The sequence below is a fragment of the Diceros bicornis genome, chromosome 10 (genome assembly GCF_020826845.1).
Source record: "Diceros bicornis minor isolate mBicDic1 chromosome 10, mDicBic1.mat.cur, whole genome shotgun sequence".
Lineage (NCBI taxonomy): Eukaryota > Metazoa > Chordata > Mammalia > Perissodactyla > Rhinocerotidae > Diceros > Diceros bicornis.
Window position 1 is genome coordinate 57,727,681 of NC_080749.1, and position 25,755 is coordinate 57,753,435.

At 39.6% G+C, this 25,755-nt stretch overlaps 1 long non-coding RNA gene across 1 annotated transcript in view; it reads right to left on the reverse strand.

The window, feature by feature from the left end:
- Positions 1 to 15,472: 15,472 nt before the first annotated feature.
- The window catches only part of LOC131410850 (uncharacterized), a 39,105-nt gene continuing 28,822 nt past the window's right edge, over positions 15,473 to 25,755 (reverse strand). Inside the window, exon 5 of the long non-coding RNA XR_009221427.1 lies at positions 15,473 to 16,037. This is a non-coding gene — a long non-coding RNA (uncharacterized LOC131410850). The remainder of the gene's footprint in view (positions 16,038 to 25,755) is intronic.

A 25,755-nucleotide genomic window follows, 5' to 3' on the forward strand; every position in this document is an offset into this window, starting at 1 on the left:
AAAAAGTGTAAAATAAGCTTAAAATAGTAGTTTACGTAAATCTCACACAGCACACCATGACCAGCTATTTTACCGTCTAATGTCTTACAGAGAGATTTTAAATGTATTTCCCCAACAGCAGAGTAACATAAATTAGACTGTCAGGTAAGACTGTGACAATTCTTCCTGCCTGAAACCACCTCTTAAAATAGATCTGCCTTCCAAAAATATTATCACTAGAAATTTCAGTTCAGATTATCCTTATTCTCTATAACTGACATAGATACAGATATAAGAATGACATTTAAAAAGAAAAGTTCTTTACAAGCTTCAGCTTGTTTTCTTAATAAATTCCACATCGAATATTAGTACTAATAATTGACTTGAGCAATAAGAAATAGAGTTATAAGCAGCTCCCACTATTTAATGAAAGAAATCTCACAGCTTCAGGTTTTATTTATTAGCATTTGAAGTCCCTCCATAACCTTAGTAAGATCAGTTATGGCTTAATTAAATGAGAAAAATGGCCTGCCAAAGATTCTTTGTTCTTAAAATAAATACTGTATGTTTCCAGTTTTCCTGCAAATCGTCATATCTATTTCAATTTAAGGATAGATTAAATTTACTTCATACATCCCAAATAAAGTATCTTTTGCCTAGAATTTTTTTTTTCATAGTGTACCAGCTACAAATGTCTTAAGATGTTTCTGCTTTATTAACCATTTGAGAGTTATTCATCTTAGAGTTGTACCAGTGAGAAGGTAGCAGAGCCTGTAGAAATATTTGCTACTTAAAAATGAACACAAATTTAGACTTACAACTTGTCTATCCTCAGTGCTGTGTTTGTGGTGAGGTTCCATAGTTATTACATGTCCTAAGTATATATTCAAATATATCTACAAATGAAAAACAAAAGGCTAAACATTCACTGGCAAAAGATTGAGCAGCTCCATCAACATGGCAGGAATATTTCAAATAAATGATCTCTTCTCAGATTCTTTGGAAGAACGATTGCATTTGGCTGGCCTTTCCTCTCTCCGCCCCTGCCCACCATTTTGCTCTACTTTCATCTATAATCTCGTCTGCTCCTCTCTGGCCACACTGCAATGATCCCTTATTATATTCATGGGGAAAAAATGGGGAAGGACGAGGGCTATCAGGAGGGAACAAGATGACAGACGCCTTCTCCGATTTGAGAGCGACAAGGCGGCTCCCCTCTCCTACCACTAGCTGGCGCTAGAGCTCTAAAGATGCCGTGATATATTGCGTCATAGCTTGCTAATTAACAAAGCTATTTTCAAACTGACCGTAGTTATCCAAGGAAAACGTGAAATGATTTTGACTATGAACATGTAGTAAAGCAACAACACAGAGGGTTCCGTTTCGATTAAAATAACTCCATTTTATGCCTCCAAGCTTTTGTCTTCAAAAAAAAAAAAAAAGAAATGCATCATTAAAGAATTCCTGGGTTTTTATTTTTTTAATCAAATAATAAACAGAGAAGTCTTTTTTTCCTGCACAAACTATTACTATATGTATAAAACTGTAAAATTTTCCGGTTATATAATGCTCTGTTAACCTAAATAAAGTGCCTTTTTTATTACGCCTTTAGTCTAAGACAGAAATGTCCGACACACACGGAAAGCGACTTTACAGCTTTACCCCTAATTCCCTCTTACACCTTCCTTCCTAGTAACTAGCTTCAGCTTTCCGCTCCTGGAATATATGCTCCAAGAGACCAGCTTTCTCTCATCCTGGCCTTGCCTCTTCTTGTACAAGCTAACCACTGCCCTTCCAGACACTTCCATGGTTGCAGGTCTGTGAGGAGAAGCCGGCCAGCCATCTAAATGCACATAATTGCTCCTTTTAGGGAAAGATGGCCCCTGGACAAAAGCAGGAAACAGTTGAGTTTGGTTCACGACATAAATTATCGTCACGCAAGTAAGATATGCTGAGATTTAGATCTGGATAGAACAAAATCATCTGTGAAAAAATTCAAAGTATGTGCTGCCATGAAAAATATTATTTTTCATTTGGGAAAATTTTATATATATGTAGTTCGTTTTTACAGTTGAAAAATGACAGGCACCGATTACTTTGGCAAGAGAAGGTGAATTCAGACAAAAGCTACAGTGAAATACCATAATTTTAAAAAGAAATACTTTATAGTTTGTGAACGTTTTAAAAGGCTGGTAATACTCATTCGAATCACGTGGGCTGTTCCCCACCCCGCCCCCTCATTTCCTCCCGGGACAGTGGAGGTGGGGCGCTTAGGAGAAGAGTGGAAGGGAAGGAACTGGTTTCCCCCAGCTTTTCTCATGGGCAGAAAAATGTCGAGCTTCAATTCCTTCACCCTAACCCTAATTCCTCAAAGAAAAGAATGCCGTCTTTATCTTGATGCCAGCTTTATCTTGAGCAGACCTGCTTTACCCTACACTACAAATGAGATAAACATGTTTTCTGTACTTACAGCCAGTCCTTCTGAGCCAGACATACACATGTGGCGCCTGACTAGGCTGCCGCTCTAATCCTTTCCCGAGCTGAGTCTCCCCTTAGGATATCAGTGAACCGTTGTCTTTTAGTCTCCAAATCAGGTCCCAGAAATGAACAGGACAGAGTGTGGTCTGTAGTACCAAATGATGTTTGTTTTAATCCCTTTTCAGTTTTCCAGCTGAAATCTTTATGAATGCTTATTTAATGACACCTGGGTGACTTTGATGTAGGAGGGAACATTCAGAAGGTGAAAAGGAAGTTTGAGGAACCTGTCAAAAATTCTGCATAGCAAACACAACGGAGGAGCTCGGTGTGTCTGCAGTGTAATGAGGGGTCAGATTTAATCCTTTTCCTATCAGTCATGATTTTCCTGGGCTTTTCCGGGAGACATAATAGCAGGGGAACTACATTAACCACAATGTGGAATGCCCTGATCTTCACGCTAACCACAGTTATCTTTTGTTACTTACTGGCTTTGACCTATGGACGGAGTGCATCCGTCGCTACCGAAACCAGCAGGTCTCTCTCGAAAGCCTAGTGCAGGCCTGAGTCCCATGCACAATTTAATTCATATTCCACTCAACATGCCTGTTTTATTTCCAGTGGAAATTGCTCATTTAATTGCACTGTAAGTTTTATGGGGTATGCCCCAGGCTGCGTTCTTTATACTAGGCATTTCAGTATTTATGGGCAGAGCTATACCCAAAACTTCAAACATAAAGTAAAACCAGCAAAATATGCTCTCCTCTGGTTCCATAAATACTTTTCACCAGTTTCATTATTTTTTCCCATGGAATTAAATGAGTGTGTTAAACCTGTAACACAGACTGTTGCTTGGTGTCTCCAGAGCTGCTTTGTCCTTCATATTCATATCTGATCCAGCCCTGCTCTCCTGCTTGAGAATGGGACTCGAAAGAGCAAGCTGGGTCTGTTCTGTGTATGGGCTAGCTCGCCAGTAACAAAAAAGACTTCATCTGTCAATAGTCTGTAGAATTTTTATCCATGAGACTAATCTGATTTTTTATGTGGTTTTTGTTTGTTTTTTAATGAACTGTGGCTGCTTCTAGGTGACACCTACACACAGTAAATAAACATTCTGGGTACAGATTTAAAGCATGTGTTGCAGAATAGGGCTGGTTTGAAGAAATGAGTATCTCAGGTCAGCCTTCTGCCGCAGATGGTTTCTGTGTTTGAGGGCAGAGGCAGACAGACATATATCACCTACAGCAGCTCAGAACACACTCCTAAACTACGCAAATGCTGATGAGGTTCTACTGTGTTTTACTAAACCTATGCTAGTTTTTATCTACTACTGTCATCCCACTACATGAAATATATGAAAGCATGTTTCCAGGGAATTCCAGAGTTTTAGACAAACACTTCTTGATAAAGGCCATCAATGGCTTTTTAGAGCAGTTTCAGTGGAGTAGTGCAAACAGAAGCCTCATCATGGGAGGTTCAGAAAAGGTGAACAGGGAGAGAATAAAGATAATAGTTATAAGCAACCCATTTGTCTATGTATTTGCAAGGTGTAGTAGAGGCAAATGAAGATGTTTACCAAAGTGAGGGAGGTAAGGACGTATTTAGAGTCACTGGGAAAGATGACATCTCTAGGATTAAGGTTTGAATGTAGGAGCAAAGCAGAATAGAGTTGTGTTTTCACAAGACTAGGAAACACTTCCTAGACTTGAAGGAGCTAGAGATGAGAATGGAAACTATAGGAATGGGAATTCTTAAAGATTTGTCTCCAATGTACTAGATCTCAATGATTCAGGGATGACTATAAATGAGATAGGGTGGGGTGAGGAGGGACTGGAAATCTTAAGAAAAATGTGGCTTCTTCCTTCGCTTAAAAACCCCTGGGAGAAAATGACCCCTGCAAATCCTGCAGAGTATGAGGGAGACACTCAGCAATGACCTCCCTTATGGGACTGGGTTTAAACCTGCTGCTCACAGCACTGATGTGATCATTCCTGTATTGGTTGGGATTCAGTGAAGCTGCAAGTGGCTGAAAACCCAAAATAACAGTGGCTTAAACAAGATAGAAATTGTAGTAGTTATTAGGACAGTTCATGTATTCTGATTTCCCTCCCTTTGAGGCACGTAGTAGGACTGTACTTCCCTACCCCCTTTGAGATTAGGCATGGTGATGTGATTTGTGTTAGCCAACAGTGACATGTGTGTCATTTTCAGGTGGAAGCTTTGAATATATAATTCACTACATTCCCTTTGCCTGTCTCTACAACAGTGGAAGCATTGGTTGATATGGAATGCTGTCAGCTTGGGTCTCTGAGTACCCACGATGAGCAGAGTCCCCCTGTTGACCAGCATTGGATCAAGAAATAAACTTTTTGGACAACTAATTTTCAACAAAGGAGCCAAGAACAGACAATGGAGAAAGGAAAATCTTTTCAATAAATGGTGTTGCGAAAACTGGACAGCCATGTGCAAAAGAATGAAAGTAGACCATTATCTTACACCATACACAAAAATTAACTCAAAATGGATTAAAGACTTGAATGTAAGACCTGGAACCATAAAACTCCTAGAAGAAAACTTAGGCAGTGTGCTCTTTGACATTGGTCTTATCAGTAAGACTGGGAGAAAATATTTACAAATCATATATCCAGTAAGGGGTTAATATCCAAAATATATGAAGACTAGGGGGGTGGGGAGTGGGCACAAGGGGTGGAGAGATGCACTTATATGGTGACTGATAAACAATAATGTACAACAAAAATTTCACAATAAAAAAATATATGAAGAACTCATACAACTCAACATTAAAAAAAGAACAACCTAATCAAAAAATGGGCACAGGATACAAACATCTTTCCACAGAAGATATACAGATGGCTAAAGGGCACATGAAAAGATGTTCAACATCATTAATTGTTAGGGAAATGCAAATCAAAACTACAATGAGATATCACCTCACACCCATCAGAATGGCTATTATTAAACAGATGAGAAATAACAAGTGTTGGAGAGGATGTGGAGGAAAAGGAACCCTCATATGCTGCTCGTGAGAATCTAAATTGGTGCAGCCACTGTGGAAAACAGTATGGAGATTTCTCTAAAAATTAAAAATAGAAATACCATATGATCCAGCTCTTCCACTTCCCGGTATTTATCCAAAGAAAACACAAACGCTAATTCAAAAAGGTATATGTGCCCCTATGTTCATTGCAGCATTATTCACCTTAGCCAAGTCTTGGAAGCAATCTAAGTGCCCATCAATGGATGAATGAATAAAGAAGATGTGGTATACTTCTTTACAATAGAATACTACTCAACCACAAAAAAAGATGAAGTTGTGCCAGTTTTTACAACATGGATAGACCTTGAGGATATTATGCTAAACGAAATAGGTCAGAAGGAGAAAGACAAAAGAAGACCATATGACTTCACTCATATGTGTAAAATAAACACACAGATTTGGAGACCAAATTGGTGGTGCCCAGAGGGGAGGGCGGTGGGGTGAAGGTAAAAGGGGTAAAGGAGAACACATGTATGGTGACAGATGGAAATGAGACTTTTGTTGGTGGACATAATGCAGTCTATACAGAAGTTGAAATATAATGATGTACACCTGAAATTTATATAACGTTATGAATCAATGTGACCTCAACAAATAAATAAATGGGTAAGAAATAAAAATAAATAAATAAACTTTTGTTGTGTTAAGCCACAGATTCAATTTCTTTCTCTCATAAAAGTCTGGGTGGGAGGGCCAAGACTGATGCAGCGATCCATGATTTTAGGGACCCATGCTCCTCTGTCTTGCTGTTCAGGTGTGTGTGGCCATGTGCTCATGTTGTAGGATTCCAAGCAGCAGGGAGCAGGAAGCTCCTAGAAGCGGACTCCCCTCCACTTAGATCCCATTGGCCAGAATTTGGTCACATGGCTACACCTAGAGCTGCAAGGTAAGAGGTATGAAGACTGAACGAGGCTTAGCCAAAAACTGTGAACTGTTTCACTACATAAGGGGAGACAGGGTACTGCCACTCTGCTCTTAACTTGCAAAAACTCCTTTTGTGAATGTGGAGGCTGGTGACAGGACTGCACTGCCCTCCCACCATTTTTTATAAAATTGCAGAAGTAATTAGAATGTTGACCAACGTGGATGATGAAAGATTGAGGCCACATGAATTTATTTTGTTGTTGGGGAGGGGCTTTTGTTCTTCCCCAACATCTCTGACGGTAAGAGATTATGAGATAACTGTGTTCATTATAACCTTCAACAAGATTTGAAATGACACTATTTATATTAATTAAATGCACTTGCTCATTTGGCTACTTTTAAAGAAACACCACAAAAATCGAATTTATTTTATCTGCTTTGATATCTCATTGATAGTCCCAGAAATATAAGATACAGGGATGGTGAGTTTGGCTGTACATTCACTGTTTCTTGCAAAGACCAGAACTAAATAAAAATGGATCAATGTGATCAATTCTAACTTTAGGGAGTTGTTTTCCCACTGTGTCTGAGCTGAAGCTGGCAGCAGGAAATAGTGCTGCCATCTTTAAAGGGCACACCACAATTGATCTGGTTCCCAAGATGGTCGTTGAACAGACTTGGTGGAACTGGTCACAGTAGAACTGTATCCCACTGCAGAAAGAGCCTTGTTCTTTTAACAACGGACTCGGTTCAAAGCAAAGTAAAAAGCTTTTTTGTTTGTTTTAGTTTCACATCTGAATTCATTTTTGGTCACCACTCCTTGTGTAAAAAAATTTTTTTTAATTTTTTTTTTGTTGTCAAAAATGTTTCTCAGGCATTTTAGGTGAGCACTATTTCTAGGCCAGGAAAAAGCCTGACCCACAAAGTATTTATGGTCCAAGATGTGGAGAGAAGAAAGGCAGACCAGTGGGTGTTGGGTAATTTTTGTACCAAATGTACCAAATGTAACCATCAAAATGTAAATCAAAAGAGGACCTAAGGGAGGCAGCAGCACTGTGGCATGCTGTCCTTTCATTCTCCTTTCTTTGACCTCTCTGCTTCTTTCCTGCTTCCCGACTTTACTTATATAGTGGAAAATCTATTGTCCATCGCTGGGGGTCGAGCATGCCTGGGCATGTTTGTGGAACTGGTGGGGCAGGCCTTGCAGAAGCCTGAGGGGCCTCTGGCAATGGACTCAAACTAGGTCTGCAACTGAAATTCAAACACATCCAGACAAGTCTGGCAAATTAGTAGAGGGTAAGAGAAGAGGGTATGAGTGAGATGCAGAAAAGTCTCCCACCAAAAGAACTCATTCTCAAGGAAGAGGAAGAGCCTTATTTGCATAACTAATGTATTTTCCCCTCTCAAAATAATTCTTTTTTTTTTTGTTAAGGCATAATTGACATACAACATTATATTAGTTTCAGGTACACCACATAGTGATTCAATATTTGTATATATTGTGAAATGATCACCACAATAAGTCTAGTTAACATCCATCATCATACATAGTTACAGAATATTTTTTTCTTGTGATAAGAACTTTTAAGATTTACTCTCTTAGCAACTTTCAAATATGCAATCTGGTATTATTAACTATAGTCATCATGCTGTACATTACATCCCCATCACTTATTTATTTTACAACTGGTAGTTTGTGCCTTTCGACCACCTTCACTCATTCCTCCCCTCCCGCCACCCTCCCACAACCACTAATCATGGTAATCTTCTCTTCTCGGTATTGGTCCAATTTTAGTATATGTGCTGTCGAAGTGAGCACTCAGAATAATTCTTATGACTCTTTTTCAGTCCTAGGAAATTGAGACACAGGGTCAAAATCTGTGTACCTAATGGGATCATCACTGTTAGAGGTTTAAGCAAGATTTGGTAGCAGGTCAAAAAACAAGTCTGACACTAGAAAAAGATGCCCCACATCAGAGCCTGGCCAAGGGAGGGGATGGAGCAGGTAACTGCAGTTCAAAACCAGACAGCCACACATGGAGGCCCTGGTTGGAATGATATTCATGTTATTAAACCAAGGGACCCAAAAGTTCCCAACTCCTGCATCAGCCTAGCCACCTCTCCTCCCCATAGGTCCTGAGAAAGATATTTATAAGTGATGAGAAGTGGGAAATCAAAGAACTATACACCTAAAATCCCAATGCAGAGCTCTCTGGTTAATAGACCAAGCACATGGTTTAGGCTTAAACTCAAAATGAGTTCTCTCCCTCCCCTTAAGCCCAACTCGAGTCTTGGCATCTTCCATCCCTTAAGCCAGCTAGCCTCGTGGGATAAGAGACCAAAGCAAAAAATAGCCCAAAGAGTGACCTGAAATCTGACCTAACAAAGCCTGAGAAAGGAGCAGCCAGGGGGTGGGGCGGAGACCCAGGGGAGTGATCTAATGCTGAAATCACCACCACTTGGTGATAACATGGTTGACCATAATAGTCAATTTTAGGGAGCTGCTACAGCAAGCTGGTGAGGAAAAAAAATTGAAAAGCCCAAGTAATACGAAATGAACCAGTACAGTATTCTAATACCGTAACCCAAAAGGAACAAAACTGTTAACAAGAACTTAAAGAAATATTAACAATTAACACTGCTCCCTGGCACATAAAACATCCAGGAGCGGCATTTTTCTGGAACACATCCATTTCTGTAATTATTTACTTGACTAATCTAATAAAGGTTAAATTTACTAAACTCCAAGCTCACAACCAAGGGTTTTTCTTTCTTTTGATAGATCTTAAAACATATTAAAGTACTTTAAACTGTTATCTTACGTAGATTTATTAGAAAGATAATGGTATATAATATAACTGCTATAGTTTTAGTAAATAATAAAATTAATGCAGTCTCAAATCATATAGTGATGTAAATTAATAAAATGATTCATAGTTCTTCAAATTATAATAATCACTATGTATTTTACTTGGAAAGGAAGAAAATATCCAACCGCCGCATGCTTTTCAAACTTCTTTGTGGCCATAAACCCTTTTCCAAAAGCTATGTTTTACGCAGACATTTCCTATAAATACAAGTAAAAGCAGATCTGTTCCAGGGTGTGCTGGTAAATGTTTAACAAGGAGCTCTGCAAGAAAAACTGATTTGGAGGTTTGCTGCTTTCTGTGGTGTAAATGCCCCCATCACTGAATGCAGGCTGGGAAGAGACGCTCATCCCCTGCTGTTGTGGGCAGCACGCCTCTGGAACCTCATTCCCCTCTACCTTAGTGCCCCAAGGGGCACAGTTTGAAAATTCATAGTAAGATAATTTTGTATAGGGAAATATTTTGATGGTTATCTCTAAGATTGCTAAATTGCTGCTTATCAATATTTAGAAATTCTATTTTCCTAGTCTTATCTTATGATTCAATGATAAAGCTTTAAAAATACACAGTAGGAATTTAGTAACTACAACAGAAAACTCCCTCTCATTTACAGAACCTTTTGACTTTCATCCAATGACATTCCCAATATGTACTTTAGATACATTTTTGTCTCAAATTCAGCGTTATCTGGAATTCTAAAGAGGGCACACAAATTAATTTTTTTAAATTTGCACTTAAAATTATAAAAGTCAGAACACAGACATTTTCTAACTCCCATTCTCCCTCCCTCTGCTTTTCCTTCTCTCTCTCTCAAATTCTCTCTCAACTCCCTCCTCCCCTTCACTAGCTCCCTCTACAAGTTATAATAACTTTGGAGCCCTGGTTAAACGAGGAATTGGTACAGAAGCGAAGCACGTTTCAATCTTTTACCCTCCCTAGCTTTAGAATTGAAGCATATGGGCCTTTGATTTGGGGGAGTCTAGAGAAAAGGCCAGAAGCAAATTACCCTCCTTCTAGTGTTTCTGTCTCAGAAAGCCCAGGGAGTCCGAATGTGCAGCTGTAGTCACGCGACAGACAAACGCTCATATAGAGGCTGCTGTAGGGGAACACGACAGTCGCCTACAGGTAAAATGATTAGGAATCCCAGCTTTTGCCACTTTTTAGCAATACCCATGTTTTCTCTTCTCCTTTTATGTGTCTGCTTTCTTGTTAGCAAATTACCGCTCTATTTTTTTCTTCTTTTCATGACTCTCTCTTGCCATGTTCTTTTTTTTTTTTTTTTTTACCATTGCTGGATTCGGCTATCAGGGGACAAGAAATAAACATTTCCTCACACACGCTAGGAATCCACAGTGAAATACTCGCAGCTCTCTCCGCGGGCAGATCAAGTTAACCAAACAAAAGAAGGGGCGGGGCCGGGGCCCCAGTGAGGCCGCGACAGGAGCCCAGAAGGCGTCCTTCCCGACTGCGGCTGGCCTGAGGGGCTGAGCCGGGTCAGGACTCCACACCCGTTTATGGGGCCCCCGCTGTGTGCGAGGCGCTTGCTAGGTGCTGAGGCTCTGGAAATCGGTTCTGCTATCCAAGAGCCCCAGTTTGCCCTCATTTTATTGTTTTAGTTGTTTCTCTTTTGCAGGGGCGGTGAGCTGAGTAGTCTATTCTCCTCCGAGGCAATATTTAAAAACCTTGCATACACCCTGCAGGGACTCACCTAAGACTCTAAGCAGATGTCTCCTGGAGTGATTGCGCCCTCTGGCTGGGAGGAAATGAGAGGAAAGGAAGGTGGGGAAGGGAGTTAAAAGCAACACAACAGACCCAAAATGGAGTCACTTATGCTAAGCCCCACAGCACCAAACCGAGACTTATTACTTAATTACAGTTTCAACCGGTCCCAGGAATGGAGCCTTAAACCAATTAGGAATTACCTGGTCAGCACTAGTGAGGTGATCTGCCTGATGGACCCCTGCTGTCCCCTAAAAGAAGGTGACCTGCCACAACCAATTTGCTTTTTGCCAGCTTTGCTGACGTCCTTGTCCTGCTCCCTTCTGCCTATAAAAGTCTTCCACTTTGTACAGCTCCTTGGAGCATCTTTCTATCTGCTAGACTGGATGCTACCCATTTGATGAAACGTTGAAGAAAGCAAATAAGATCTTTAAAATTTACTTAGTTGAATTTTTTTTTAATTAGAAGTGCTCTTTTTTGCAAAAGATTGGCCCTATGCTAACATCTGTTGCCAATCTTTCTCTTTTTCTTTTTTCTCCCCAAAGCCCCAGTACATAGTTGTGTATCATAGTTGTAGAGTTGTAGCTCTTCTATATGGAACGTCGCCTCAGCATGGCTTGATGAACAGTGAGTAGGTCCACGCCCAGGATCCAAACGGGCGAACCCCGGGCCACTGAAGCAGAACGTGCAAAGTTAACCACTACGCCACCAGGCCGGCCCCCTAAATTTCGTTGTTTTTTTTTGTGTGTGTGTGAGGAAGATCAGCCCTGAGCTAACATCCATGCTAATCCTCCTCTTTTTGCTGAGGAAGACTGGCTCTGAGATAACATCTATTGCCAATCCTCCTCCTTTTTTTTCCCTCCTCCAAAGCCCCAGTAGATAGTTGTACATCATATTTGCACATCCTTCTAGTTGCTGTATGTGGGACGCAGCCTCAGCATGGCCGGAGAAGCAGTGCGTCGGTGCGCGCCCGGGATCTGAACCTGGGCCGCCAGTAGCGGAGCGCGCGCACTTAACCGCTAAGCCATGGGGCCAGCCCCTAAATTTCGTTTTTTAACAGAAGGAAGATGTGTCTTCTGGATGAGTCTAGGCATATTGAGGACTTGTGGAGAGGGGCTTGTGAAGAACTAAAGACTTTCAAGAGAAATCATAGGAGAGGCTCTCGAATGTACTAATTTAGGGAAGAAGAGCTCCAGCAAGGAGCAAGGGCAAGAGAGGACAGAAAGAGAATGCTTGCTGATGGGAAGCCCTCCTCAGGGAAACTGATCAGAAGGTGAACTTTCATAACCAGGAAATACCCGGGAGCAATTCCATAGACTATAGCCCAGGATATGCAGCTGACAGGAAAGTCAGGTGGCTGGGGAAAGAACAGTGACAACACTGGAAGGCAAATCTGGTGAACTAGAGCAAAGTTGGGAAAAAGCCACTTCTCCAAGAACCGGAGACAATTCATCCTAAACCTGGGAATAGAAGGATGATGGAATAACCAGCATACATCGGCCCAGGGAAGGAGGTAGAAGTAGCACTAACACTCCTACTGTGTGCCAGGCACTATTCTAAGCACTTTCATGTATTAGCTCATTTAACCATCAACAATAGCTCTGTGCAGTGGGTGTTATTATACCCATTTTACAGATGAGAAAATTAAAAAACAGAGTGGTTAATTTCTTTCTGCATAGCTAGTCTGGATTCAAAACCAGGTAGTGTTGCTCTGAGGTTGCAGAGCCCACACCCTTAATAACTATGCTATAGCACTAACCCAAAGAAGAATAACAAAACAAAACTGGGAAAAATAAGTTAATGTTTTCAAACGAGTAACATGAGATTGTATTTTCACAACATCATTCATCAGCAGAATGTGTCCTGAAACTCTTTCACATTGTAGTAAAGATATTTGTTCACATGACAGGTTTTGAGCACATTGTACAAAAACAGACGCATACGTTCATTTGGCAAATATTCATTAATCACCTCCTCTATTCCAGGCGTTAGGCTAAATGATGGGAATTCCTTCTTTCATGGAGTTTACAGTCAAGTGTGGTAACTCAGTGGTCATCGATTATTACTGGAAAATGTAAAATAGAGAAAAACCCTCAGACTTTTAAAAAAATATTAGAACTTTAATATTAAATGCTACCAATTACTGATTCCCTATCCTGTACCAAAAACTTCACATATAATTGCACTGTCCCTAAAGTGACTCTGTGTACCAAAAACTTCACATATAATTGCACTGTCCCTAAAGTGACTTTGTACCTATTTTACAAAGAAACTGAGGCATTGAAAAGTTAAATAAGTTGGTGGTTGTCACAGAGCAAGTAAGTAGCAGAGATGTAAAGCTAGACCCTTCTGCTATGAAAGTCCGTGTTCCCTCTATGACTCTACACTGAAATACACAAGTCCCACGAAATGAATGAAAGTCTGTGATAACTAAACCTCCATGGACTTTCAAATCACAATCACAATTTTTTTACAGTTTGAATATGTGAATTTTTACAGTAAAATCTATGTGTGTGTTGGGCAGGGAGTGGATTTGGGAGCAGAGGGATGTTGGATTAAAGTCCCGCTAGTATTGAAGTAGAGTCTTTACCAGAAATATCTTTAGTTTATGATGAAAAATATTTTGCCTTTAACTAGCTCCTTCTGAGGGTGTTTAAAGGTAATGGCATTCTCAGGGAGCCCTAAGGTCTGGTGGCACCTTTACCTAACTCCTCACCTAGTGTTGGGGTTGGAATAAAGTCCCCTTAGGAACTTAACCTACTTTTCATTTCTGTTAGAAAGTTCCTGGTTGTAAACTGATCTCAAGATGCTCTTCCCTTAAAGGTTGGTGGGAAAGCCTGGGGCATTGAGAACAGCTGTGGTCTGAAACTCTGGAGATGCCAGTTCAAGTCTCTGATCCCCCATTTTGGTGGAAATACAAAGCAATGCAAGGCTAGCAAAGATAGCACTATCCTCAAAACTGATTTGTTCTGGGCCGGCCCCGTGGCTTAGTGGTTAAGTGTGCGCACTCCGCTGCCGGCAGCCCGGGTTCGGATCCTGGGTGCGCACCGACGCACCGCTCCTCTGGCCATGCTGAGGCCACGTCCCACATACAGCAACTAGAAGGATGTGCAGCTATGACAGACAACTATCTACTGGGGCTTTGGGGGGAAAATAAATAAATAAAATCTTTAAAAAAAAAAAAAACTGATTTGTTCTGTACAGACACACACACACACAAACACCCGTGATCCAGTGGCCATGTGTAAGTATGTCCCCAGAAGAGGGAAAAGTGAGAATTAATAGAGAACCAACATAACAAGAAAAGAGGGCTAAAATGATATACAGTCATGTGCTGCATAATAATGTTTTAATGATGTTTTGGTCAATGATGGACCGCATATATGATAGTGGTCCCATAAGATTAGTAGGATATAGCCTAGATGTGTAGTAGGCTATACCATCTGGGTTTGTGTAAGTCCACTCTATGATGTTCGCACAACTATGAAATCACCTAATAATGAATTTCTTAGAATGTATGCCTATTATTAAGTGGTGCATGACTGAAATGAGACCTTCATAAAGAGTACTCATGATAACCTTCTCTCTGGGATCCTCCAAGCAAGTGCCACTTTGTAACAAGGTTTTATTTCTTTAGTCATAAGAGCGTCTGCTAAAGTAATCGAAGCTTGTAAGTGTTAAAAATAAAAGCTACATGCTCCACTTGATTCTAACAGAGCTGTTGGCAGTTCTAATACAGTGGTCCTCAACCTTGGCTGCATATTGGAATCACCTGCAGAGCTTTCAAAACTACCAACGTCCGAGTCCTACCTCCCAAAGATTCTGATTGAATTGGTCTGGGGTGCGGCCCTGGACCTCAGGACTTTTAAAAGCTCCCAGCTGATTCTAATATGCAGTCAAGGTTGAAAAATCATCGTCAATGTTAGGTTTGAAACGTAAGATGTGATTGGCTTTCATCTAACTATTTAAAAATAATTGGTGAGTTACTTGTGTCTTGGCAGGCAAGCTCCCGAATCCCTGGTCACCCTTGGTTAAGAGTCTGGACTATACCCCATTGATGCCATGAGAGGGCAGCTTTGATGGCCATCTCTTCCAGAGAGGCCAAGGGGACAGGACATGTACCTTGGCCATACATTTCTGTTGCCCTGCTGAGCCCAAGTATCAGAACCACAGGTCCTCTCTTGACATGATGAGGGGAGTCACAGTTTCCAGGAGGTCAGAACCACCCCCTCCCCTTCACCCCCTACTATCTCTGCTATCTTTGTACATAGACCCTGCCAGGAAGGCTGAGAAGCAATAACCCCAAGCTCTTTTGGAGGGCCAGACTCCTGGCAGAAAATCCAAAATTGCTCTAAATGCTCCTGCACTCTTTGTGGAAGGAGGGGTGCTCTACCCTTACTTCTAAGAAAAGAACTTTTCAAAGTTTGCTCCTTTCAAATATATTTATCACCTTACCCATATGTTTTTGTATTTCATTCCAAAAACATTCCATATGCTTTTATCAAGGGAGGTCAACATCTTTTATTTTATTTCAGTCAAAACATTTGGAAAGGATTATACATTGTGCTAAGGGCAAATGCAAAAAACTTGAGGAAATCTTCTTACGTAAATAACATTCACTTTACTTATTTCCACTCACTACGTGTACTGTACCTGTGGAATTTCTCCGTGTACTGATTTTCTTACTATTATACTTAATAATATAGGGAAAATGAATTGGTATCTAGCCAAAAAATGAGGGGAACTTAAGGCATGTATATTTCAAAAGTAAACACCTCAACAGGTTATATAGTGTCATAAATATTTATAGCATTTGTCAATTTCAAAGGCTTCTAGTTATTATTTGACTTACACTGTTTAATACCTATGGAGTCATTATTATAATTATTTCAGGATCATAACAGATTTTTAAAAACAGTATTAGCATATTAATATGATCTGCTGTTTAAAAAAGCATTTCCAGTTATGACTCAAAATAGAAAATAAAACTTGTCTCATCAGTGGTTGCGTCTTGGTCCTGCCACCACCCCATACCACAGGATGGGGAGACCGGATGGGGAAATTCTGGAAACATCCTGTGTAGAAGAGAAAAAAAAACACTCAATTTAAAATTGACCATGGAGAATTAAAAAAGAGGATGAAGGTATCAATAACTGGTATGTGGGTTGTTGAACAACTTTTAAGTTGTTCACATTTGGGTGGTGTAACATCAGCATCATGGTGGAGTGAGCTCTTCCCTTAGACTCTCCCCCCTAAGATACAATGAAAAGGACATACATAAACCAACAGAGGACATTCACACAACACAAGAGACATCTGAGAGACCCACACAACCATATGTATGAAGGTGGAGGTGCTGGACGCCCCGGGAGGAAGTGGAAAGAGGTAAGGGGATCTCCTCTCGCTCCCTGGCAGTGACTTAGGGTGCGGGACCACACAGATCTGAGAGGAGGGGGGAGGGGCAGCTCTCTGCAGTAACACCTTTGCTCTCTGAATTGCCTCCCAGCTATAGGAAAGCTCCACACAAGGGAGGCTAAGCAATTGTGGGGGTGTCTTCATCAAGCCAGCACCCCAGGAAGGCAGATAGCAAGGGCAGAGTAAGAACAACCCTGGGATTACACATGCGAAAGAAAGTGCCCCTCCCTCTGCCTGACGCACCAGCTTGGCCAGCCGGCCAGAGCAAGAGACCCCCACCAGAGCACCTGCGCATATGTTAGTAAAGCAGCAGCTGCAAGCAGGCAATCACAGATGGGCCCTGTCAGCATAGATTCCAAAGGACAACCACAGACGTCAGAGATCGCAGTGGGCTCAGAATACATAGCTCCACCCCCGTCCCCCAGTGGCAGCAGGTGGAATCTGTGACCAGATACTACCACTATGCAAAGGCACAAATCCACCCCATCAAATGACATGAAAAGGTATATTAATACTCCAGACCAGAAGGAAAATGGTAAGTTCCCACAAATCAATCCTGAAGGCACAGAAATTTACAATCTAAATGACAGAGAATTCAAAATAGCTATCATTAAAAAAACTCAACAAGTTACAAGAAAATTCAGAAAAGCAGTTCAATGAAATCAGGAATAAAATTAATGAACAGAGGGAATTCTTCACAAAAGAGATTGAAGCTATAAATAAAAACCAATCAGAAATGTTGGAGATGAAAAACACAATAATGAGATAAAGAAAAATCTGGAGGTCTTGAATAACAGAACTGATATTATGGAGGACAGAATTAGCAATTTGGAGGACAGAAATAGAGAAATGCTTCATATGGAGGAGGAGAGAGAACCAAGACTACAAAGAAATGAAGAAATTCTCTGAGAAATATCCCACTCAATTAGGAAATGCAACATAAGGATTATAGATATTCCAGAGAGAAAAGAAAGAGAAAAAGGAGCAGAAATCTTGTTCAAAGAAATAATGGCTGAGAACTTCCCAAACCTGGGGAAGGAGCTGGAATTACAAGTAAAAGAAGCTAATAGAACTCCTAATTACATCAATGTAAAAAGACCTTCTCCAAGGCATATAGTAGTAAAACCGGCAAAAGTCAATGACAAAGAAAAAATATTAAGGGCAGCAAGCAGAAGAAAATAACTTACAAAGGAAGCCCTATCAGGCTTTCAGTGGATTTCTCAGCAGAAAACTTACAGGCTAGGAGAGAGTGGACTGATATATTCAAAATTCTGAAAGACAAAAACTTTCAGCCAAGAATATTCTATCCAGCAAAAATATCCTTCAGATGTGATGGAGAAATAAAAACTTTCCCAGATAAACAAAAGCTGAGGGAGTTCATCACCACAAGACCTCCTCCTACAAGAAATGATCAAGAAGGACCTCATAGGGCCGGCCCCATGACATAGCGGTTAAGTGAGCGTGCTCTGCTGCTGGCGGCCCAGGTTCAGATCCCGGGCATGCACCCATGCACTGCTTGTCAGGCCATGCTGTGGCGGCGTCCCATGTAAAGTAGAGGAAGATGGGCACAGATGTTAGCCTAGGGCCAGTCTTCCTGAGCAAAAAGAGGAGGATTGGCATGGATGTCAGCTCAGAGCGGATCTTCCTCACAAAAAAAAAAAAAAAAAAGAAGGCCCTCGTATCTGGAAAAAAAAGGGGGGGTGTTGCAAAGCCTTGAGCAAGGAGACAAATAGGCAGACAAAATCAGAAAATTGCAGCTTTCTATCAGAACAGGTTCACAAACACTTAATTATAACATTAAAGATAAGGGAAAAGAAAACATCAAAAATAACTATAATCTCATCATTGTAACCACAAACTCACAACACAAAATGGAATAAGTTGTGATAACAATAATTTAGAAGGGGAAGAGGGAGGGGATGGAACCTGCTTAGACTAAGGAAATAAGAGGCTATCAGAAAATGGACTACCTCATCTACAAGATTTTTAATATAAACCTCATGGTAACCACTAAACAAATAATCAGAATAGAGACACAAATGATAAATAAAGAGAAAACTGAGAAAACCATCATATAGAACTACCAAACTGAATTGGCAGTGTGAAATACAAGGGATGAGAAATAAGGGAAATACAGAACAACTGGAAAACAAGTGATAAAATGGCAGCATTAAGCCCTCATATATCAATAATCACTCTAAATGTAAATGGATTGAATTCTCCAATCAAAAGACACAGAGTGGCTGGATGGATTAAAAAACAAGACCCAATAATATGCTGCCTCCAGGCAACACTTCTCAGCTCTAAAGACAAACACAGGCTCAGAGTGAAGGGATGGAAGATGATAGTCCAAGCTAACGGCAAACAAAAGAAAGCAAGTGTTGCCATACTTATATCAGACAAAGTAGACTTCAAGAGATAAAGAGGGGCAGTATATAATGATAAAAGGGACACTCCACCAAGAGGACATAACACTTAAGAGTATATATGAACCTAATACAGGAGCACCATAGTATATAAAGCAACTATTAACACACCTAAAGGGAGAAATTGACAGCACTACAATAATAGTAGGGCACCACAACACCCCACTTACATCAATGGACAGATCATCCAGACAGAACGTTAACAAGGAAACAGTAGCCTTAAATGAAATACTAGACAAGATGGACTTAATAGATATATATATAGAACATTCCATCCAAAAACAGCATAATACACACTCTTCTCAAGGGCACATGGAACATTCTCAAAGATCGACCATATGTTGGGAAACAAGACAAGCCTCAATAAATTTAAGAAGATTGAAATAATATCAAGCCAAGAACATACAATGGAGAAAAGGAAGTCTCTTCAACAAATGGTGTTGGGAAAACTGGATAGCCACATGCAAAAAAATGAAAGTAGACCATTACTTTAGGCCATACACAAAAATTAACTCAAAATGGATTAAAGACTTGAATGTAAGACCTGAAACTATGAAACTTCTAGAAGAAAACATAGGCAGTACGCTCTTCGACATTGGTCTTAGCAACATATTTTCAAGCACCATGTCTGACTGGGCAAGAGAAACAATAGAAAAAATAAACAAATGGGACTACATCAAACTAAAAAGCTTCTGCACAGCAAAGGAAACCATCAACAAAACAAAAAGACAACCTAACAATTGGGAGAAGATATTTGCAAACCATACATCTGATAAGGGCTTAATCTCCAAAACATATAAAGAACTGATGCATCTCAACAATAAAAAAACTAACAACCAAATTAAAAAATGGGCAAAAGACCTGAAAAGACATTTCTCCAAAGAAGATATACAGATGGCCAACAGACACATGAAAAGATGTTCAAAATCATTAACTATCAGGGAAATGCAAATCAAAACTACAATGAGATATCACCTCAAGCCCATCAAAATGGCTATAATTAACAAGACAGGAAACAACATGTGTTGGAGAGGATGTGGAGAGAAGGGAACTCTCATACACTGCTGGTGGGAGTGCAAACTGGTGCAGCCACTATGGAAAACAGTATGGAGATTCCTCAAAAAATCAAGGATAGAACTACCATATGATCCAGCTATTCCACTGCTGGGTATTTATCCAAAGAACTTGAAAACACCAATGTGTAAAGATACATGCACCCCTGTGTTCATTGCAACGTTGTTCACAATAGCCAAGACTTGGAAACAACCTAAGTGCCCATCAAGGGACGAATGGATAAAGAAGATGTGGTATATTGGGCCGGCCCCGTGGCTTAGTGGTTGAGTGCACGAGCTCCATTGCAGGCGTCCCGGGTTCGGATCCCGGGTGCGCACCGTCGCACCGCTTCTCCGGCCATGCTGAGGCCGCGTCCCACATACAGCAGCTAGAAGAATGTGCAGCTATGACATACAACTAGCTACTGGGGCTTTGGGGGGAAAAAAATGTTCTTAAAAATAAAATAAAAAAAAAAAGAAGATGTGGTATATATACACAATGGAATACTACTCAGCCATAAGAAACGATGAAATCCAGCCATTTGTGACAACATGGATGGACATTGAGGGTATTATGCAAAGTGAAATAAGTCAGAAGGAGAAGGTCAAATACCGTATGATTTCCTTCATTAAGTAGTAGATAATAACAACAATAAACAAACACATAGAGACAGAGATTGGATTGGTGGTTACCAGAGGGGAAGGGGGGAGGGAGGAGGGTGAAAGGGCTAATTTGGCACATGTGTGTGGTAATGGATTGTAATTAGTATTTGGGTGGTGAACATGATGTAATCTATGCAGAAATAGAAGTATAATGATGTACACCTGAAATTTATACAATGTTATAAACCAATGTTACTGCAATAAACAAAAAAAAAAAGAAAAAGAAATAATATCAAGCATCTTTTCTGACAATAATGCTGTGAAACTAGAAATAGCTACCAGAAAAAAGCTGTGAAAGTGACAAATATGTGGAGACTAAACAACGTGCTACTGAACAACCAATGGGTCATTGAAGAAATTAAAAGAGAAATCAAAAAATATCTGGAGACAAATGGAAATGAAAACACACCATACCAACTCACATGCAATGCAGCAAAAGTGATCCTAAGAGGTAAATTCATAGCAATACAGGCCCACCTTAACAAACAAGAAAAATCTCAAATAAGCAATCTTAAACTACACATAACAGAACTAGAAAAAGAAGAACAAACAAAGCCCAAAGTCAGCAGAAGGAGGGAAATAATAAAAATTAGAGCAGAAATAAATGAAATTGAAATAAAAAAATAACAATAGAAAGGATCAATGAAACTAAGAGCTAGTTCTTTGAGAAGATAAATAAAATTGACAAACCCTTAGCCAGAGTCACTAAGAAAAAAAGACAGAAGGCTCAAATAAATAAAACTAGAAATGAAAGAGGAGAAATCACAATGGATACCACAGAAATAGAAAGGATTATAAGCGAATACTATGAAAAACTATATGCCAACAAATTGGACAATCTAGAAGAAATGGATAAATTCTTAGACTCATACAACCTCCCAAAACTGAATCAAGAAGAAATAGATGAGAGCTGGCCTGGTGACGTAGTGGTTAAGTTCCGCTTCAGCAGCCCAGGGTTCGCCAGTTCAGATCCTGGGCACAGACCTACTCACCGCTCATCAAGCCATGGTGAGGTGGCGTCCCACATAAAAGAGCTACAACTCTGCAACTATGATACACAACTATATACTGGGGTTTGGGGGAGAAAAAAGAAAAGAGAGGAAGATTGGCAACAGATGTTAGCTCAGGGCCAATCTTCCTCAAAAAAAAAAAAAGAAGAAGAAATAGAGAATCTAAATAGACCAATCACAGGTAAAGAGATTGAAACAATAATCGAAAACCTCCCAAAAAATAAAAATCCAGGACCAGATGGCTTCTCTGGAGAATTCTACCAAACATTCAAAGATTTAATACCTATCCTTCTCAAACTATTCCAAAAAATTGAAGACGACAGAACACTTCCTAACACATTTTACAAGGCCGATATCACCCTGATCCCAAAGCCAGACAAGGACAACACAAAAAAGGAAAATTACAGGCCAATATCAATGATAAACATAGATGCAAAAATCCTCAACAAAATATTGGCAAACCAAATACAGCAATACATTAGAAGGATCATACACTATGATCAAGTGGGATTTATACCAGGGATGCAGGGATGGTTCAACATCCTCAAATCAATCAATGTGATAAACCACATTAACAAAATGAGGAATAGAAACCACATGATCACCTCAGTAGACGGAGAGAAAGCATTTGACAAGATCCAACATCCATTTATGATAAAAACTCGCAATAAAATGGGTATAGAAGGAAAATACCTCAACATAATAAAGGCCATATATGACAAACCCACAGCCAACATCATACTCAGTGGGGAAAGACTGAAAGCCATCCCTCTGAGAACAGGAACAAGACAAGGGTGCCCACTCTCACCACTCTTATTCAACATAGTACTGGAGGTTTTGGCCAGAGCAATTAGGCAAGAAACAGAAATAAAAGTTATCCAAATTGGCAAGGAAGAAGTGAAACTCTTGCTGTTTACAGATGACATGATTTTATAGATAGAAAACTCTAGAGTCCATATAAAAACTATTAGAAATAATCAACAACTACAGCAAAGTTGCAGGGTACAAAATCAGCTTACAAAAATCAGTTTCATTTCTATACTTTAATAACAAACTAACAGAATGAGAACTCAAGAACACAATCCTATTTACAATCATGACAAAAAGAATAAAATATTTAGGAATAAATTTAACCAAGGAGGTGAAAGACCTATACAATGAAAACTATAAGACATTATTGAAAGAAACTGATGGTGACATAAAGAAATGGAAAGATACTCGAGGCACATGGATTGGAAGAATAAATATAGTTAAAATGTCCATACTATCTAAAGCAATCTACAGATTCCAGGCAATCCCAATAAGAATCCCAATGACATTCTTCATGGAAATAGAACAAAGAATCCTAAAATTCATATAGCGCAACAAAAGACTCCAAATAGCGAAAGCAATCCTGAGAATAAAGAACAAAGCTGGAGGCATCACAATCCCTGACTTCAAAATATACTACAAAGCTATAGTAATCAAAACAGCATGGTACTGGTACAAAAACAGACACACAGATCAATGGAACAGAATTGAAAGCCCAGAAATAAAACCATACATCTATGGACAGCTAATCTTCGACAAAGGAGCTAAGAACATACAACTGAGAATGGAAAGTCTCTTCAATAAATGGTGTTGGGAAAACTGGACAGCCACACACAAAAGAATGAAAGTAGACTATTATTTTTTGCCATACAGAAAAATTAACTCAAGAGAATCAAACTTGAAGGTAAGACATGAAACCATAAAAATCCTAGAAGAAAATATGGACAGTACACTCTTTGACATCAATCTTAGAAGGATCTTTTCAAATACCATGTCTACTCGGGCAAGGGAAACAAAAGAAAAAATAAACAAATGGGACTTCATCAGACTAAAGAGCTTCTGCAAGGCAAAGGAAACCAGCAACAAAATGAAAAGACAACCCACCGACTGGGAGAAAATATTTGCAAATCATATATCTGACAAGGAATTAATCTCCAAAATATATAAAGAACTCATACAACTCAACAACAAAAAAACAAACAACTCAATAAAAAAATGGGCAGAGAATATGAACAGACATGTCTCCAAAGAAGATATACAGATGGCCAATAGGCACATGAAAAGATGTTCAACATCACTAATCATCAGGAAAATGCAAATCAAAACTACACTGAGATATCACCTTACATCCATTAGAATGGCTATAGTCACCAAGACAAAAAATAACAAATGTTGGAGAGCATGTGGAGAAAAGGGAACCTTCACTCACTGTTGGTGAGCATGCAAACTGGTGCAGCCACTGGGGAAAACAGTATGGAGATTTCCCAAAAAATTAAAAATAGAAATACCACACAATCCAGCTATCCCACTACTGGGTATTTATCCAAAGAACTTGAGATCAACAATTCAAAGAGACTTATGCATCCCTATGTTCATTGAAGCATTATTCACAACAACCAAGATGTGAAAGCAACTCAAGTGTCCATTAACCGATGAATGGGTAAAGAAGATGTGGTATATATATACAATGGAATACTACTCAGCCCTAAAAAAAAAGACAAAATCATCCCATTCGCAACAACATGGATGGACCTTGAGGGTATTATGTTAAGCAAAATGAGCCAGGCAGAGAAAGACAAACACTGTTATGATTTCACTCATGTGTGGAAGATAAACAAACACATGGACAAAGAGAACAGATTAGTGGTTACCAGAGGGGAAGGGGGTTGGTGGTGGGCATAAGGGGTAAAGGGGCACATTTATATGGTGACTGAAAAATAATAATGTACAACTGAAATTTCATAATGTTATAAACTATTATGACCTCAATTAAAAAAACAAAAAAAAGAATAAAAGAACGCTACAACCCCGCTGCTGTACCATACAATGTTATACAATGCAGTAAAAAGGAAGCCTGTGAGCTCATGAGCTCCAAGAAGTCAGGCACCAAGTCTGTTTTACTCACTATTGTATGTTCAGCACTTAGACTGTGAAGATCACAGGGTAAATAATCCATCAATGTGTTTGTTTAGTGAGAATAAACATGGAAAGACGTAAAAGGAATGAAGGGAGGGAGGGAGGGAAAATATCATGGAAAGTAGATGGGAGAACATTTCACAAATCCTAGTATAGAACCCTTTTTGTTTTGACTACATTTATTACCCTTACTGTAAATAAGGTCTTTGCATAGAAAACCAAGTATTTTTAAATGATGGTTGTTAAGACTATGTAACCACTTTGGAAACAGAACAGATGTGCACAGCAAGACTATGTCCTGTCCCTCCCTCTCTCATTCCATACTCCTGGATTTGAAGGCAGAAGAAAGTGTGTTGCATAAAAGAAAAAAAAATCATAAATAAATATGTATTAAAAAGACTATGTAATCATGTGTATTGTCAGAACTTTTTGATTGCAAGTGACAGAAACTCCTCTCTGCTTATTTTAAGCAAAGAAAGAAAATAGTTTTGCTCTCAAAACTATGAAGTTCCAGTTCTGAGCTGGCTTTAGCACATCTCTATTCAGATGCTCAAGCGGTGCTCTCTGGAATCAATCTCCCTGTCTCTCCTTCTCTCTCTGTCTCTCCCTCTCTCTGTGTGTCTCCCTCTCCCTCTGTCTCTCCCTCTCTCTCCCTTTCCTTGTTAGCTTTATTCTCAGGCAGAGTTTCTGCATGTTGTGGGGAATATGGTTCCTGGCAGTTCAGAGACCTCTCCCTCTTTGAGCATTCATGTCAATCTCCCAAAACAGGGTTGGATCTGCTTAGACAGATCACAAGCCCTTTCTTAAATCAGTCTCTATTTCCAGAGGAGTGGAGTATTGCAGTTCTCAAAATATAGGCTCAACAAGTTCAAAATTAAAGTTTTAGCTTTTCAAAAGATATGACTCTACATTCAAAGTAATATTAGTTTTGCAATAAATCTAATTTTCCTGAATTTAAATTAAAAAATCTACCCATCAGGGCACAGATGTTAGCCCAGGGCCAGTCTTCCTCAGCAACAAAGGGGAGGATTGGCATCGGATGTTAGCTCAGGGCTGGTCTTCCTCACAAAAAAAAAAAAAATGTACCCATCAGATAATTTCCAAGTGGGGTTTGAAAGGAAGAAATTATGTCAATTACTTTAAAATCAGAACTTTAAATAGACAGATTAAAAGCAGACAGATCTGGAGAGCGTTAAGAGAACAAAATTAAAGGGTGATCAATACTAAAGACATATGATTTTAATATCAACCCTGGGCAAAAGTGAACAGCACAATTAGTTA